Genomic DNA, 19,018 nt, shown 5'->3' with positions numbered 1-19,018 from the left:
ATAGAGAGAAATTTTGTTCATTACCTAGTAAATCCAATATTTATCCTGCAATTACATTCCAGAAGAAATTGGGTGGGTTAGCTGACCGGGACACCAGTAGGCAGAGCCACTAATTTCCAGCATTCGAGAACTTGCTCAAAATAAGGGATAGTACAAGAGAGAAGTTCACAAACATCTGGACAAATGCGAGAAGATGCTCTAAACCAGTGCTTATGTTACAATGGTGATCTGGTTAAATGCAGATTCTTATTCAGTGGGTCTGGAATAAAGTAGGAAATCCTGCAGTTCTAACAGATTCCCCACTTGTGGACCACAACTTTGAGCAGCAAAGCTCTAATTTATTTGCACTTTTGTGGGTGTGGCAATTTTTTCAGAAAGCCTCGAGGTCATTTCCCGCCCTGTTGCCATGGTGTATAAACTGGGCAACCAATGCTTGAAGCAACTTCAGAAATATTTCTAATGTTTGTAAGAAATAATCTAATCACCCGTTAGATGACAGGCCAGCAGTTGGCAAACTAAGACACAATAGGTCCTTGAATAACGTCGTTTTGTTGTAACATTGATGGAGATACCTTGGAAACTTAACCCTTGCTCATGTCAACAAGCCTATGGTACAACTGGTTTTGTTAATATGTTCTTTGCTTCAAGTTGCAAGTTTCCTATTGAGGACGACATTAAGTGGGGACTTACTGTACCTATAGATGTTATGCTGCTCTAGCTTTTTTTTTTTTTAATTTTTATTTATTTATTTATTACAGAGACAGAGAGTGAGTCAGAGAGAGGGATAGACAGGAACAGACAGACAGGAACAGAGAGAGATGAGAAGCATCAATCATTAGTTTTTCATTGCGCGTTCCAACACCTTAGTTGTTCATTGATTGCTTTCTCATATGTGCCTTGACCACGGGCCTTCAGCAGACCGAGTAACCCCTTGCTGGAGCCAGCGACCTTGGGTTCAAGCTGGTGGGCTTTTCCTCAAGCCAGATGAGCCCGCACTCAAGCTGGCGACCTCGGGGTCTCGAACCCGGGTCCTCTGCATCCCAGTCCGACGCTCTATCCACTGCGACACCGCCTGGTCAGGCATGCTGCTCTAGCTTTAAGGGGCAGTGCTGCCAGTGAACTGGCTGCTTCGTGTGCAGCCAAACTGGTACTAACCTGAAGGCCTTTGTGTTGACTGCTTTTACTGCCCAGAACATTCTAACCCCAAGAAATTTCCATGTTAGGTTCCTTGTTTAGGATGTCAGCTCAAATGTCACCTCACCAAAGGGTCTGACTAGTCAATCATTCCCTTTGACATCACTCTGCTTAAATGTCTTACTGTAGTAATGCCATCGGAAGTAAACCGGTTTACTGTCCCCATTTGGGGAAAAAGATTCGTAATTACAGACCCTCCCCTGACTTGTTTTGTCATTGCTTTATGCCAAGAGCCTAGAACAGAGTAGAGTAACATTGGGCACAAAGAGGACATTCAATAAATATTTGTTGAAATGGTTGAATTCATTTTTTTTTAAGAAAAAGAGAAGCCAAGAATAGAAGTCCATGGCAAATCTTTCAACTTTTAAATATTGGCAGGAAATTAAAACACAATAAACAAACAAATATCTCCCATCAACTGTGTGGGCCTAACCAAACCCAGCTGCGCAAGGCTGCTGCTCTGCATCCCCAGATTCAGTTCATTCCTCTATTAAGCCACGTTAAGTCTTGGCACAGAAGCAGGAATGTGCAAAAATCTGCTATACTAGAAAAGGAAAGGGAGTTGAATTTTTTTTTAAAATTTTTATTCATTTTTAGAGAACAGAGAGAGAGAGAGGGAGGGGAGGAGTAGGAAACATCAACTCCCATATGTGCCTTGACCACACAAGGCCGGGGTTTCAAACTGGTGACCTCAGCGTTCCAGGTGGACACTTTATCCACTGCGCCACCACAGGTCAGGTAGAAGTTGAATTTTTTTTTTTTTTTTGGAATTTTTCTGAAGCTGGAAATGAGGAGGCAGTCAGACAGACTCCCACATGCACCTGACCAGGATGCTCTGCCCATCTGGGGCGTCACTCTGTTGCAACCAGAGCCATTCTAGCACCTGAGGCAGAGGCCATGGAGCCATCCTCAGCGCCCGGCCAACTTTGCTCCAATGGAGCCTTGGCTGCAGGAGGGGAAGAGAGAGACAGAGAGGAAGGAGAGGGGGAGGGGTGGAGAAGCAGATGGGCACTTCTCCTGTGTGCCCTGGCTGGGAATTGAATCCAGGACTCCTGCACGCCAGGCCTACGCTCTACCACTGAGCCAACCGGCCAGGGCAGAAGTTGATTTCTTAAGGAAATCTTGTTTTTGCCTCCCCTTCTCCACTCTCTATGATGTGTGTGCGTGCAAATGAGCACTTCACTGGGCTGAATTTCAGCTTCTTTCTGATTAAGAAAGACTGCAGTCCCCTATATCTCAAGCTGTGCTACAAATAGGAATGAAAATTGTTGGTTTATAGCAGGGGTCCCCAAACTTTTTACACAGGGGGTCAGTTCACTGTCCCTCAGACCGTTGGAGGGCAGGACTATTAAAAAAACTATGAACAAATCCCTATGCACACTGTACATATCTTATTTTAAAGTAAAAAAACAAAATGGGAACAAATATAATGTTTAAAATAAAGAACAAGTAAATTTAAATAAACGAATTGACCAGTACTTCAATGGGAACTATGGGCCTGCTTTTGGCTAATGAGATGGTCAATGTCCGGTTCCATATTTGTCACTGCTAGCCGTAACAAGTGATGCAAGTGTGCATCAGTTAGTCTAGATCTGGTTGGAGATTTCAGATGTTTCATTCTGGAAAAAGTCTGTTCACAGACATACGTGCTGGCAGAGATAGTTGCCATTTTGAGTGCATGGTTCCTGAGATTAGGATATATCTCAGAGGGGAGAGATGCATAGAAATTAGGCAAGCTGCTTGACTTGAATGCGTCTTTCAGAGAGTCACAGCGGTGGGCTTCTTCTGTGGGAAGCCCACTGCTGCATGTTTCCCCTATTATAAGACACCTCCTAAAAATAAGACAGCCCCCATTTTTGGGGGGTAAAATTAATATAAGACAGGGTCTTATAATAGGGGAAACATGGTGTGTAGTAATGTAGGAGGAGACTTTTGGGCAAAGGGAGGTTATAGGGGCCATTATGTTGTACATTTGGGGGAGTATGGGGGCCACTGTACTGTGTAGTTATGGTTATAGTGCTTTGCCTTTCTTCCTACTTCTGCTGTTATTTCACACTGCTTCCGGTGATGTGGGGTGCTGCAGCCGCAGACTGGATGTGCGTCATATGACGCGCTTCTGGAACCGCGACGCGTGCATCCCGCGTCACCGGCAGTACTGTAGGTGAGCAATGCCGCGCTTTGCGGTGCCGCCACATCAGTACTCCAGGAGCACAGGATGCATCCTGTGCTCCTCTCACTGACCACCAATGAAAGAGGTGCCCCTTCTGGAAGTGCAGCGGGGGCCAGATAAATGGCCTCAGGGGGCCACATGTGGCCCGCGGGTCATAGTTTGGAGACCCCTGGTTTATAGTAACACCCAGAGGCAGATTTAATGGCAGGTGCACCAGGCACGTGCCCTGGGTCCTGATTTCTGAAGGGCCCGGCAAAACCCCAATTTTACACTTTCTTCTAATGTAAGGGGCCTAATATTTTCCTCTGTACCTGGGGCCTCAATCAACCTTAATCCACCTCTGGTAACACCTGTCATACTAATGGATCAACTCAGCGGAGAATAAATAGGTAAAAAAATGGGACCTCAAATGACCCCAGTATCCCCCAGTCTCTCCCTTCAATTCAGATACACGTCAAACTGCACATCTGAAATGGCTGGGTCACTATGTACAGTTACATCCAGTGACAGACACATCACAGAGCAAGCAAGGATGCCTATGTGGAGACCTACAACGACGTGCGCTCTGCACAGGCTGGGTGTAGCACGTGTGTGTTCTGTGTATATGTATGCATGTTCGTGATTCATGAAAAGGTGTGATTCAAGGGAGGAAGAAAAAGAAAAAAGGGCATTAAGAACTGAAATATGCCTGGCAATGTGTTGGTGCTTTGTGTACCTTTTCTCTTTAGTCTTATACAACCTTGAAAGCTAGGTATTCTGTGTTTCATTTTTGAGGCTAGAAACATGAGGTGCAGAGAAGTCTCTGATTTGCCGAGGGACAGGCCCAGCCCTAACATTTGCATAACTCAAAGCAAGAGTACAAATGAAGGTCCTCATGCAATATATCTAAACATTGAAGTGATAAAGCAGGCGATCGTATAGTTAAAAAAACGTCCTCTTCTCCCACAACAGCTTTACAAAATCCTAAAGGCCAGGGTCCAATGTAGAATTCTTAGATTACTTAGAGTACATACAAAAGGAGAGTCAGCTTGTGACCTACCCCACTTCTCAACTCACCCCCAGCCTTGCGTACATGGATGCAGACCCCCAACTCACATGTTCAATCAAGCCCACTTCCCAGCCACCAGCCACTTCTTCATGTTTCTGGCCTGGGGGTGTGCACAGGCATGTTGTGAGGTATGGACTGCACGATGGTGAGTGCTGGTGTCAATTTGACCTCCAGAAAGTCAGCTTTGTGGAATCCTGTGAGTCCTTCTAGGAAGTGGAATATCAAACCCTGGAGGACCCGACCGCAGGGCACAGGAACACCATATCCACCTCCTGGGCTCCAGCTGTGTTCTTCACAGCCCCAAAACTGTGAGGGGTGTGTGTGGTGGGGCAAGGGAGGGTGTCATTTGTCCTGCAGCAGAAGAGCACTGCTTTGAGATACATACCAGAAGGAAAAAATAGAGTGTCTGACGCTCCACCACTGAGCCGACTGGCCAGGGCCAATAAAGGACAAGCGTGCTCTTGGGAGATGACCTGGGAGAGGCCCTGGAAGCCAGTTCAGACCTGTTTGGGCAGGGAGGTCTGGGGTCTTGGGTACCAGGAGGGTGCTCTATAAAGGGAGGTTCAGCTTCCAGGTGGCCACGTCCGTTTGGCTTAGGGGACATCTTATCCCACAGGGAAAGGGTACAGCAAGATGAGGACCAGAGTGAGGCCCTCTATAATGGGGGCTTAGTGCAGGGGTCTGTCTTGCTCAGTCCAATAGCAGAGCTAGTAAGAGGTAAAATTTAATTGCAAAAGACCTACTTAAAAGATTTTCCCAGTAATGTATATTTTTCCAAGATTAAATGTTTTGTTTTTTTCGAGAGAGAGAGAGAGAGAGAGAGAGAGAGAGAGAAACAGACAGACAAGACAGGAAAGGAACAAGATGAGAAACATCAATTCTTCACTGTGGCACTTTTGTTGTTCATTGATTGCTTTGTCATACTATATGTGTCTTGACTGGGGGGCTGTAGCCTAATCAGTGACCCCTCGCTCAAGCCAGTGACCTTTGGGCTCAGGCCAGCGACCATGGGGTCATGTCTATGATCCACGCTCAAGCCAGTGATCCCATGCTCAAGCTAGCGACCTCAGGGTTTCGAACTTGGGTCCTCAACATGCCAGGCGGACGCTCTATCCATACTGCACCATCACCTGGTGAGGCCCAAGATTAAATCTTAAGTGTTGATGAAACTTCACCTAAAGGGGATACCAGGGCAGGACTTTTCATACCAATGATTTCTAGACCTAATTAATGTGCAAAAGTACTTTTAAAAGAAAAAAAGATATTCCCATATAATGTGTTGACCTTATTTAACAAACCATAATAAATATATCCTAATATAAAGAGCTTATAGAAACAGGTGGGAAAGTTTAAAAAAAATCAAATTATAAACATTCATTTAGTGTAGTACTGATGACACGTTACTGAAGGGAACTTGTTGCCTTCAGTAAACACCGACAGCCTGACCTGTGGTGGCGCAGTGCATAGAGCATCAGCCTGGAATGTTGAGGTTGCTGGTTTGAAACTTGGCCTTGCCTGGTCAAGGCACATATGAGAAGCAACTACAAGTTGATGCTTCCTGCTTCTTCCCTCCCATTAACTCTCTCTCTCTCTCTTCTCTCCAATATTTATAAATAAAATCTTTTATTTTTGTATTTTTCTGAAGTGAGAAGTGGGGAGGCAGAGAGACAGACTCCCGCATGTGCCCTGACCAACCAGGATCCACCCGGCATGCCCACCAAGAGGCGATGCTCTGCCCATCTGGGGCGTTGCTCTGTTGCAACCAGAGCCATTCTAGCACCTGAGGCAGAGACCATGGAGCCATCCTCAGCACCAGGGTCAACTTTGCTCCAATGGAGCCTTCGCTGCGGGAGGGGAAGGAGAGATAGAGAGAAAGGAAAGGGGGAAGGATGAAGAAGCAGATGGGTGCTTCCCCTGTGTGCCCTGGCCGGGAATTGAACCCAGGACTTCCACATGCTGGGCCGACGCTCTACCACTGATCCAACTGGCCAGGGCCAATAAATAAAATCTTTTTAAAAAGAGTGATGTTTGCAAGCAACACTCTGTGGCAGATGCAAAACTGTTTGACACAATTTGAGCTTGCTATACTAACAAAGTCTAACCTATTCGGGTACTCTCTCCTCCATGAGACAAACCTTTATATAGACTTAGACAATGTTAAAAAAAAAAAAGAGTGATGTGTTGGGTTTGGTCTTTATAAACTTGACCACTCCTTAAAAAAAAAAAAAAAAGCCTGACTTGTGGTGGCGCAATGGATAAAGCGTCAACCTGGAAAACTGAGGTCGCTGGTTCAAGACCCTGGGCTTGACTAGTCAAGGCACCTAAGAGAAGCAACAGCTATGAGTGGATGCTTCCTGTTCCTCCCACTGCCTTTCTCTCTCTCTCAACCTTAAAATTAATAAATAAAATCTTTAAAACAAAACAAAACAGTGACATAGATGGCTAGGCTGAGGCTTCTTTTGAGCTTGTACCTATGATTCAATTTTCCTACCACTTTTCTCTAGGTGAACTTACCATGAAATGTTCCTCTTTTAACATACTTTGATTTCTTTTTTTGTTAATATGGGTGGTTTGTGTCCTTCATGTATGGCATCTATCACTGTTCAGTTCTCATTAGTCCTATCAAACAGTCTATTCATAAATGCAAATAAGGCAGTACAAGTATCTGATGGTTTTAAATTCTGTACTGAGACGGTAAAGTAAGGGGTATTAGAGCAAGGCCATCAAAAGGAACAAATTTCCAGTTGGTTATAAGATGAGTAAGTACTAGGGACGTAAGGTACTATACAGCGACTCTGGTCAACACTGCATGGTGTGTATGAACGTTGTTAAGAGAGTAGGTCCTTGGCATTTTCATCAAAAGGAAAAAAACTTTTTCCTTCTTTTTTTGTATCTATATGAGATGATGGCTGTTAAATAAAGTTGTGTTAATCATTTCATAATATATGCAAATCAAGTAATTATGTTGTATGTTAATTATATCTAAATATAACTTCAAAAAAATTCCAAGTCCAGATGATGCTTACTCTTTTTCATATTAACTTTTAAAAGATGATTATCAAAGCCAAAACCCCAAACTTAACAATCTTGGTGGATAATTCCCAAACCTTGAAGAAGCTCTCAGGACCTACAGGCCCCAGGTGGAGAAACACAAGATCTTACTCAAGGAGAATCTGGACATCTGGGACCTTTGTCCATCACAAGCCCCTATCCTTGGTTTCCTCCCCTGTGAAGTGAGGACAACACTACCTGTTGCTAAAAAGATCAAGGGCACTGAGTGTGACCAGGGTCAAGAGCAGAGTGGTTAAAGTTCAGACGGCGGGCAGCCAGTGGGCTCACTCCCTGGTGAAACACCTGCTCTGTACAACAAGGGACCAACAGCCCTACTTTACTCATGTTTTAAAAGGCGTTACTTATTCTGAACTTGGAGAGTCATTTGGGAACAGGGAAACAGCAATGACATTTAAAATATGGAACACTTGGTAGAGCATGGGTACCAAGCCATCCGATTGGATGTTTGGGACATACCAGCTACACAGCAGTCCTGGCTGAGTCTAGGAAATTGAATTCAAAGGCATTAGGCAGCCTGACCAGTGGTGGTGCTGTGGATAGAGAGTTGACCCAGAACAATGAAGTTGTTGATTCGAAACCCCGAGGTTGCCGCCTTGAAGCCCAAGATGACTGGCTTGGCTTGAGCCAGAGGTGTGGTCCTTAGTCAAGGCATTATGAGAATCAGTCAATGTACAGCTATGAGTTGATGCTTCTCACTCTCTCTTCCTCTCTCCTTTGTTGTCTCTCTCCAAATAAAATAAAATAAAATAAAATAAAATAAAATAAAATAATAAAATAAAGGCATTAGTCATTCACTGTACCTGTCCTTCTCTCTTATATTATGCTTCACTAAAAATGCACAAGCCAAATATGGGCAGTGATGATTATAATTATAATGGCTAACATTTACAGAACCCTTCAGAGAATTCCAGGAACTCTTGTTTTCCATTCACAATTCCATGAAGTAAGGACAGGGACTGCTATTCCCATTTTATAGATGAGAAAACTGAGGTTCCCAAAGGTTAGAGAACTTACTTAAGACCATACAGCTAGCAATCTTTTTTAAATTCTTCAGAAAGAGAGAGAGAGAGAAAGTGAGAGAGAAAGAAGGGGGAGGGAGGAGCAGGAAGCAACAACTTCCATGTGTCTAGACCAGGCCAGCACAGGGTTTAGAACCAGCAACCACACAGCTAGCAGTCTTAAGAGGCTCCAGTCTTCAAGTCCAAGCTGTCTCAATTGCTGGCTACATACTGCCTGTAACCCACAGACCTCTGCTACATGCAGTACAATCAGAGTAATTTTCAACTCTACCAAGAATACTTCTACCTTTTAACTACTCAGTTCAGTGGAGATAACTGAAAACATGAGACATTTAAAAAGTATTGCAAGGCCTGGCCAGATAGCTCAGTTGGTTGGAGCATCGTCCTGATACGTACACCAAGGTTGCAGGTTCAATCCCCGGTTAGGGCACATATAAGAATCAACCAATGAATGCATGCATGAGTGGGACAACAAATCTCTCTCTCTCTCAAATAAATTTTAGAAAGTATTAGTTTCTGACATAAATTATGGTAGCTTTCCCTTCCTAATTATTCTTCACCTGGGCTGATATCAGACGAAGCATGTTAGATGTAATGCTTAAAATCCGAACCCAGCAGTCTCAGAGCAAGAGGCCTCTGAGGCTGCGAGGGGGTGGGGGAGCCAGCAGGATGCAGACTTGCCGCAGATAATCCACAGAATGAATATTCCATATGTGGTAATTAAGAGTTGACTGTATTAGAAGACACACTTTCTTTCAGGAGGAACATATTGATCTAAGACCACAAAGTGGGCAACAGTCATTTGTAAAGCTTGCCAAAAAGGTTTTCAGTTAAACTCAAGCATGGAAAGTTCTAATTCTATGTGAACTGATACTTTAGAAAAATTAAGTCTCTAAGAATAGGGTTTCAAAACAAAAGGGGCCCTGAACCACAACTAAAATAAAAATGTGATGGTATTATTCTCTAAAATTTCTCATCTGGTGGTGGTAGTGGGGGTGGGGGATGGGGGTGACTACAAACACAGAAGGCTTGACAATTCTTAGGAATGGATTGATATTACATGATTGTTTTTTGAGTTGCTAGGCAATATTAAAAAACAAATGTTCGTGTTCTGAGATCACTCTGCATTCATGCTCCCCATGGGCAATGCATGTGTTCCCTGCCTTATTCCACTCCCCTTGGACCAGAGGAGCAGAACATGGCAACAGTGATGCTACTGGTCCATCACGGCAAAAGATACCAATCTGTGTCTCTAAAACAAATCATTGTTGGCCACCTGGCAGCCAAGGTCTCAGGCCAGACAACGTTTTCCCTGGACTGTCATTATTTACACCCAAATTAAGTCCTACACCTTCAGTGTTCTTTACATCATTTCAATCAGCTTTCTCTGCAGGTAAATTACCCTTTTTTCCCTCCTACATATCTAACAAAAGCCCGATTCCCTTTTATGGGCAATTTTCATGTCTGGGAAAAAGAAAGTACAGACTTTTCAGGAGAGTTATTTCTTTGTTTCTAAGAAACAGCCTTTCACTGTGAGAAGACCTGTTTCAGACCACCCTTCTTAAGGCCATGTTGACATTACACTTAGATACATATGTCTGCTTCCTTCTTTGTTAATATCGTTAACTGTCAAGTCTCTTCTTTTTGAAAAAATTAATGATACATCCGGTTCTAAAATTAATATCACATACTTAATAATACAGAAATAAACTCACTTCTTTTGTTCTAACTTTTGCCCATCTAATATAATATAGTCAGTCCATGCTTGTAATTCAATCACTATACCTCAGTATTGCAGTATATCCCTTTCCATTTGGACATGTGGCTCATGATACATAGAGAAAAAAAAATAGCCCACTGATATTTTCATTTTCTTAAATTACAAACATAATTTAGTACTTTAAGAACTCCCACCCCTTCCTCCCTCCATACAACAATGAAATGGAACAAAATTGTAGATCTATGTTTTAAATCAAGCTCCACATTCAAGGGCAGGCTGGCCATGACTTACCTAGAAGGACTAGTTCAATGAGCCAGCATCAGTAACATTCCCCAACGGAAGCAGAGACAAATCTACCACAGGTCACTTTTCAGTGGGTATCCCTAGTTCCTGATATACATGTGCCATACACGATTAAGAAGCTGGTTCAATAACCACCATTTCTATAGCAACCCACATACACTCTGCAGGCTGTGTTTTGAGAAGGCAGTTAAAACCAGATTCTACAATGCAGCATCACTTAGAATATGCTTTTATTTCTGTCATCTCAATAGAATGAGAGTATTCAATTCAAGTACCCTTGAATTTAAGTTATTATTAAATGGCAGAAATGTGTCATATATATAATTGCAATTCTTGATTTATTTGCTGCTTGATGTCTGTAGATCACTTTAAATTCAAACCACTGACCTGGTTTGCTTGTACAGAAGGAACTATCCCCGAGGGCAACAAGTCAGATCGCAGTCAGACAACTGGGAATATTGGACAGCCATCTGCTGTCCTAGTTATAGGCGAAAGACACCAAATGCATGTAAAAATGAGCTGACATAATAATTTCTTACTGCCCAGAAAGCTCAGGGCTAAGATGCATTCACCATGACCAACAGAACTTCATTTGGGTCAAACAGCCCCCTGCCCCCTGCACAGGACTGATAAGAAAGTGTGTATGTCCACTTTGTCCCACTTGTTCAGAGACATCTTGACACCGTGGACACAGGCACTGGCATTGTGCTACTTTTCAAAGGTTGGAAGATTATAAATTAAAGACATCTGTTAATTCCTCAAAGGAGAACACTTAGACTCACTAAATCAAGTCCTATCTTGCGCCATAAATTAAGTGGCATTTTAACATGATGGCCTCAGCACTGCATGTAAACGTAGTGGCAGTTTCAATTCTATTATAGTATATGCATTGCGCTTCTTAAATGATTTTCCCAAGGTGGCCCTCACCAGTTGGCTCAGTGGTTGAGTGTCGGCTCGGTGTGTGGATGTACCAGGTTCGATTCCCTGTCAGGGCACACAGGAGAAGCAATCATCTGCTTATCCACCCCTCCCACACTCCCTCTCTCTTTCTTCCCCTCCCACAGCCATGGCTGGATTGGTTTGAGCACATCAGCCCTGGACGCTGAGGATGGCTCCGTGAAGCCTTTGCTTCAGGCACTAAAAATAGCTCAGTCGTGAGCATAGCCCCAGATGGGCAGAGCATCAGCCCCAGATGGGGGTTGCTGGGTGGATACTGGTTGGGATGCGTGTGGGAATCTATCTCTCTACCTCCCCTCCTCTCACTGGAAAGGAAGAAAAAAAAATTTTTTTTTTTTTCATTTTTCTGAAGCTGGAAACGGAGAGACAGTCAGACAGACTCCCGCATGCGCCCGACCGGGATCCACCCGGCACGCCCACCAGGGGCGACGCTCTGCCCACCAGGGGGCGATGCTCTGCCCCTCCGGGGCGTCGCCATGTTGCGACCAGAGCCACTCTAGCGCCTGGGGCAGAGGCCAAGGAGCCATCCCCAGCGCCCGGGCCATCTTTGCTCCAATGGAGCCTTGGCTGCGGGAGGGGAAGAGAGAGACAGAGAGGAAAGCGCGGCGGAGGGGTGGAGAAGCAAATGGGCACTTCTCCTGTGTGCCCTGGCCGGGAATCGAACCCGGGTCCTCCGCACGCTAGGCCGATGCTCTACCGCTGAGCCAACCGGTCAGGGCGAAAAGAAGAAAAAAAATTTTGTTCCCAAGGGTACACATAACAATTAGCCAATTCATGTTGTAACATACTAAACAAAATCGAACACTATGATATAAGATAGTGTTAATCTACTAAGACACCCTCCAATGAACATATGTGTTAAAATATGGAGATGTTAAATTTTAAAATAGGAAATTCCTTGCCTGTTCCAAAAGAAAAAATTTTAAAGGATAACTGTAGCCATTAAAAAAAAGACAACCATGATAAATGGCAATGTCAAATACAGAGTCCACTTTACTGGTTGTATGAAAGGGAGCAGCCCTAGGAGTAAATGCCCAGTTATCCAGCAGTCATGGATTGAAGTAATTAAGTGAATTTACTTTTTAAATAGAAGTCCCATAGAACTAAAAAATAATTTCATCTTTCTTTACAGAGTTTGAAATCTTGCCCTGTAACAAAGGTGATATCACACTGAGCATCGGCAGTCACCCCTGGAAAACGCTGAAGGGTTACCTGGAGATCAGAGGATAGGAACTGTGATTGAATCAAGCACCCCAGTTTGGCCCTGCAGAGCACACTAGAATGGTAAGAGCTTACCTGTTAAATGCATTTTGGATCAAGGATCACAAAATTTTCTGTAACAGGCCAGAGATAAATATTTTCAGTTTGTGGGGTCATACAATCTGTCATAACCACTCATGAAAAAGCACTCATACAGCCCATACACAAAGAAATGGGCATGGTTGTGTTCTGAAGTCTTATTCTGTTCAGGCTGCTATAAAAAAGTACCACAGACTGGGAGGATCATAAACAACAGAAATTCATTTCTCATAGTTCTGGAGGCTGCAAGTCCAAGATCAAGGTCCCATCAGATTTCGTGTCTGGGTGTCTGGTAAGGACCTTCTTCCTGATTCATGGATGACAGATGCCTTCCTGCTGTGTCCTCACATGGCAGAGGGGCCAGGGATCTCTCTGGGGTCCCTTTTATGACACTAATCCCATTTATGGGGGCTGCACCCTCATGACTTAATTACCTGCCAAAGGGACCACCTCCTAATACCGTCATATTGGGACACAGACATTCAGTCCATTAGCAGTCAATAAAAACTTTATTTAGGTAAGCTTACATTTTAATTTTATATAACTTCCATGTGTCATGAGATATTCTTTTTCTTTGGATTCTTTCTTCAAGTATTTAAAAATGTAGAAACCATTCTTAGCTTTTGGGCCAGTTTGTCGATACTTACTTGGGTGAAAATTTTTTTTTAATAATTCACAAACTGCTATATCTGGTTGTTAAACAAGTTGGAAGTGTGGTTACTTAAACTTACCTCAGAAGTAGATAATTTAACGTGTTAAACTGGTTTGAAGTGATCATTATACTTGAATTAGTCATAAGTAGCAGTTAATTAGTAAATGATATTATATGCTAAAAATCTGTCTCTTTTTTTTTTCCTGATCTGATAATACCGCCTTGGAACTTTTTTTTTTTTTTTTTCATTTTTCTGAAGCTGGAAACAGGGAGAGACAGTCAGACAGACTCCTGCATGCGCCCGACCGGGATCCACCCGGCACGCCCACCAGGGGCGATGCTCTGCCCACCAGGGGGCGATGCTCTGCCCCTCCGGGGCATCGCCATGTTGCGACCAGAGCCACTCTAGCGCCTGGGGCAGAGGCCACAGAGCCATCCCCAGCGCCCGGGCCATCTCTGCTCCAATGGAGCCCCGGCTGCGGGAGGGGAAGAGAGAGACAGAGAGGAAAGCGCAGCGGAGGGGTGGAGAAGCAAATGGGCACCTCTCCTGTGTGCCCTGGCCGGGAATCGAACCCGGGTCCTCCGCACGCTAGGCCGACGCTCTACCGCTGAGCCAACCGGCCAGGGCGGGAACTTTTTATTTTACAGAAATAATTTAATTTATACTTATATTACTGATTAAATGTAGTAATAGTAAAAAAATAAATCTTTATGAAATAGTAGACTTTTATTGAGTACAGTGAGTTAAGGAATTTAATGTTTCATTGAAATGTCCATTCATTCTTAAAGATTTTAGGAACCACATTTTAATTCATTTGAGTATTTCTGAATGACTACCCAAATGTTGGCTTTTTCTCCGCACACAATCTGCTATAGCCAGAAATTCGGCAGTTATATTATTCGCAGTAAAAAGACCTTTTAAATGGAAATAAATCAAGTACACAATAAAGGTTCTCAATGAAAAAAGGCTCAGTGCCATGGGGATTATTTCCAGAGTAAAACTACAAAACTGGGCAACTTCAGAGGCTTCCTTGATTTCTACTTTGTGTTCATTTTCTGGGTCTTTTTTTTTTTAAATAAAATCTATCTATCTATCTATCATCTATTTAAGAGACAGAGAGAGAGTCAGAGAGAGGGATAGAGACAGACAGGAACGGAGAGAGATGAGAGGCATCAATCATTAGTTTTTCATTGCGACACCTTAGTTGTTTATTGATTGCTTTCTCATATGTGCCTTCAGCAGACCGAGTAACCCCTTGCTCAAGCCAGCGACCTTGGGTCCAAGCTGGTGAGCTTTGCTCAAACCAGATGAGTCCGCGCTCAAGCTGGCGAGCCCGGGGTCTCGAACCTGGGTCCTCTGCATCCCAGTCCGACGCTCTATCCACTGCACCACTGCCTGGTCAGGCAAACTTAGGGTCTTAAAACAACACAGATTTATTCTCTTATAGCTTCAGAGACAAAAGTCCAATTTCACTGGGCTATAACCAAAGTGTGGAAGGCTTAATCACATCTGTACAGCCCCTTCACCGTGTAAAGTAATCTTCACATTGTCCCAGGGATTATGATGTAGAGATATTTGAGAGGCCATTGCCACTCATATAAAAAACCTTTTAGATGAATTTTTGTTATTCACGAGTGGTATAAAAACCAATGTGAGCAAGGGTGGTGCATCTATAGACCTGTGCCATACTGTTAGGACATACGCAGGGTGGGGCAGAAGTGCGCTGTGAGTATGCAAAACACACGAGTTTCCTCTTGTATTGTGTTTTTTTGTTTGTTTTTTTACAGAAAGAGAGAGAGAGAGAGTCAGAGAGAGGAACAGACAGGGACAGACAGACAGGAACAGAGAGAGAGATGAGAAGCATCAATCATTAGTTTTTTGTTGTGACACCTTAGTTGTTCATTGATTGCTTTCTCATATGTGCCTTGACCGGGGGCTACAGCAGACTGAGTAACCCCTTGCTCAAGTCAGCGACCTTGGGTCCAGGCTGGTGAGCTCTGCTCAAAGCAGATGAGCCTGCGCTCAAGCTGGCGACCTTGGGGTCTCGAACCTGGGTCCTCCACATCCTAGTCTGATGCTCTATCCACTGCGCCACCGCCTGGTCAGGCTCCTCTTGTATTGTTATTTACCAATTACTGTATTGTTTTCCACACGAGCAGCTGTAACCCCCCTTTTCCCCACCCGTATGTATATAAACTAGACAGACCTTCATTATAGAGTTGACCCCGGGACAATGCAGTGATTAGGGACACTGATCTCCTTGCACAGTCAAAAATTATCTTATCGATAACTTTTGCCTCTCCCAAAACTTAACCATCCCTTGGGATCCACAGGGGGCTAGGTTCTAGGACTCCCTCCCCTGAAGTTACCAAAATCCTCAGACACTCATGTCCCTCACATAAAATGGTGCAGAACATGCATATAGGTCCCTCCCCATTAGTGGGTTCCCAACTGCATACTGAAAATACTGTTTTCAATGCGTGGCTGTTGAATCTGTGGATGCGAAGCCTGGGGATTTGGAGGGCTGAGGGCATATTTACTGAAGAAAAAAATCCAGGTATAAATGGACCCATGCAGTTCAAACCCATGTTGTTCAAAGGTCACCTGTATTAGAAACATAGCCTTCTATACTCCCAGCTCTATTTACCCATGTTCAAATACAGTCATTCAAAAAACAGGAGCAGGAATAGAAGAATAACAGTAATAAGATGGAGAACATGCAATGCAATTGTCCTTTCTCTAAATAAGAGCTCAAGGCATTATCTTTTTGTTAAACATATATACACACAGATAAGTGAAAGTAAATTCTATGTGTACAGTCACCTTAAGTGCAAATATGACGTTGTCATATCTTAACCCCTCCTGACTTGAAAAACATCTAAATGATCCCCATCTGATTTAATCATTTAATAAACATTTCTAGTCAGGTACTTGGTATGTGCCAGGAACTGTTCTTGATTATAAGGACTCAAAGATAAGACTCAGTGAGGACACAGATAATAACTAAGAGACTCAAGGCTATGTCCCTCCATGCTCTGGAATCACTGCAACATGGACAATGCGCCTAAACTCCTGTTTAGGAGATGGAGGGAGGGATTTGAAAGGAGAGATTCTGTTGACACAAAGTCACAAGCTATGAGGGAGGCCTCGGCATCCCCAGGGGAAGGTAAGGAGTTTGGTGTGGCAGCAACAGAGGGTAGGCAGAAGACAGTGCTGGACATGAGGTGGACAGACAGCCAGGGCCAGCTCTGAAGAGATGTGTGCTGTGTGAGGGAGTGTGGACTGCCTCACAGTGAGTCGCTCCAAGACATTCTTTTTTTTTTTTTTTTTGTATTTTTCTGAAGTTGGAAACGGGGAGGCAGTCAGACAGACTCCCGCATGCGCCCGACTGGGATCCACCTGGCACGACCACCAGGGGGCGATGCTCTGCCCCTCTGGGGCGTTGCTCTGCCACAATCAGAGCCATTCTAGCGCCTGAGGCAGAGACCACAGAGCCATCCTCAGTGCCCAGGCAAACTTTTGCTCCAATGGAGCCTTGGCTGTGGGAGGGGAAGAGAGAGACAGAGAGGAAGGAGAGGGGGAGGGGTGGAGAAGCTTCTCCTGTGTACCCTGGCCGGGAATCGAACCCGGGACTCCCTCACACCAGGCTGACGCTCTACCACTGAGCCAACCGGCCAGGGCCCCAAGACATTCTTACGTGGGAAAGTGATCTGTGGTTTTGAAAGACAGCTCCAGCAGCAACTAGATGACCCAGTCGAAGGCAGGAGAGGCAGAAGGCAGTCAGACAACTGCTGGAATTGGCCAGAAGGAAGGGAAGTCCCTAAACCAAGGCAGAGGTATTGTCGAGAAGGACAGAAGTGGGTAAGTTGGAAAAACACTGACCTGACATCAACATGACTCTGCAAGAGACCAGACATGGCTGCGTGTGAGGAATTGAAGCAAAAGAATTCAAGTTTCCTGTCGGACATCAGGAAGAGATGTCTACTAGTGAGATATGCAGAGCAGAGACTCAGACTTGGGTGCACAGGTAGCTGTGGGAGTGTGAGAAGGGACTGTAGAGAAAGTAAGTTAGGAGCTGGGTGCAGGGCAAAGCCAGGGACTGGCAGGCGAGGAAGACCCACAAGGGCAATGAGTCGGAAAACCAAGGGGGGAGGGCCCTCTACAGAGGATGGAAAGCCATCACATGCTGCATAGATGTCCGAGAGGATGAGGAGGTTGCCTGACTTCACAACCACGCAGCTGCTGGCGAACTTAGTGACGCTGTTTTCAGGAGAGTGGGAAGGCAGAAGCAGGACTACAGAGTGTAGAGAGAAGGAGGCAGCACATGGGGAACAACCCTTTGAGACATCTGGGTTTAGGGTAATCTGGGAAGGTCGTCTGGATGGCATGGTACAGGAAAGCCCCTATGAATGGGGAGACCTTTGTTTACTTAATAAACTCTTAGGTCATAATTGCTATGTATTCCAGGCACTGTACTAAGCTTCTTAAAAGTGTTAACTCATTTACTCCTTGGCATGGTTGATTTTATGTGTCAGCTTGGCTAGGCCACAATTCCCAGATACCTGCTGAAACATGTCTGGATGTTGCCATGGAGGTGCTTTTAAGATGAGATAAACATTTAAATCAGTAGACTGGGTAAAGCAGACTCATCATTATGTGGGTGGGCCTTACCTAAGTAGTTGACGGCCTTAAGAAAGAAAAAGACTGACTTCTCAAAAGGAAGAGAAAATTTTGCTGGCAAACTACCTTGGGCTCAAATGGCAACATTTACTGTTCTCTGAACCTCCAGCCTGCTGGTGCATCTTTGCAGATTTTGGACTTGCCAGCCTCCACAAATGCGCACACACACACACACACACACACACACACACACACACACTATGGTACGGACAAGTTAAGTAGCAGGGCTGGCATTCCAATCTAGAGTGTCCCAAGAGTCCCTGCTCTTAACTAGGGGCCAAGTGGGAGGGCCAATGGAGACAGGCAGAATATACAAGGAAGGAGAATTAACAAACGCAGTCTTCTGTGAATGAGAAAACAGACACACGTGATTCACCCACAGTGGGACTTGCAGTGTCAGGAGTAGCAGAACCCAGGTTTCCAGGGTACAAAATGCAAGCTTTCCCCTTCCTCTGTCCTGTGTTCTCTCCGTTCTCCTTCACCCGTGTCCTTTTTTTCCATCAGAACTCCCCTGATCTCTTCAAAGATCTCTTAGTTACACTCCCCTCACGTCGCTTTCTCCCAGAGGCCCCGGGTTCCTTATGCTCTGACCGTGACCACATTGCCTCAAAGAGACCACTAAGCTGAAGATAACACATGTGAACGACAAAACGCCCTTCGTACTTAGTGCAGCATGGTAACCCACCTAACAATGTCAAGTTCAGTATACGTGGTAAAATTGACGAATCCCACACAAGTGATTACGGAGTCTCTTAGTAATTATTTGGAAAGTAAAACAAAACAACCACCCCCCAACTCCAAAAATCTCAACAGGCATTTGGCTCCAAATAGAAATTTCTATAAATTACTCAACAAGTTAGGTGTCTTTGGAAATACATTTGATATAAAAAAAAAATCTTCCAA

At 44.4% G+C, this 19,018-nt stretch overlaps 1 protein-coding gene and 1 non-coding gene across 5 annotated transcripts in view; one reads left to right on the top strand and one right to left on the bottom strand.

Annotated features, from left to right (window-relative positions):
• FAM171A1 (family with sequence similarity 171 member A1) overlaps positions 1 to 19,018 on the bottom strand; it is a 159,947-nt gene that overhangs the window by 16,803 nt on the left and 124,126 nt on the right. The gene's annotated exons all lie outside the window — the stretch shown is intronic.
• Positions 6,445 to 6,568, top strand: LOC136307222 (small nucleolar RNA SNORA28). The gene has a single exon (XR_010725887.1). It is a non-coding gene; the product is annotated as a small nucleolar RNA SNORA28 (small nucleolar RNA).

The sequence above is a fragment of the Saccopteryx bilineata genome, chromosome 5, assembly GCF_036850765.1.
Source record: "Saccopteryx bilineata isolate mSacBil1 chromosome 5, mSacBil1_pri_phased_curated, whole genome shotgun sequence".
NCBI lineage: Eukaryota > Metazoa > Chordata > Mammalia > Chiroptera > Emballonuridae > Saccopteryx > Saccopteryx bilineata.
The sequence above is the reverse complement of the archived record's forward strand: the minus strand, read 5'-3'. Positions and strand labels throughout refer to the sequence as shown.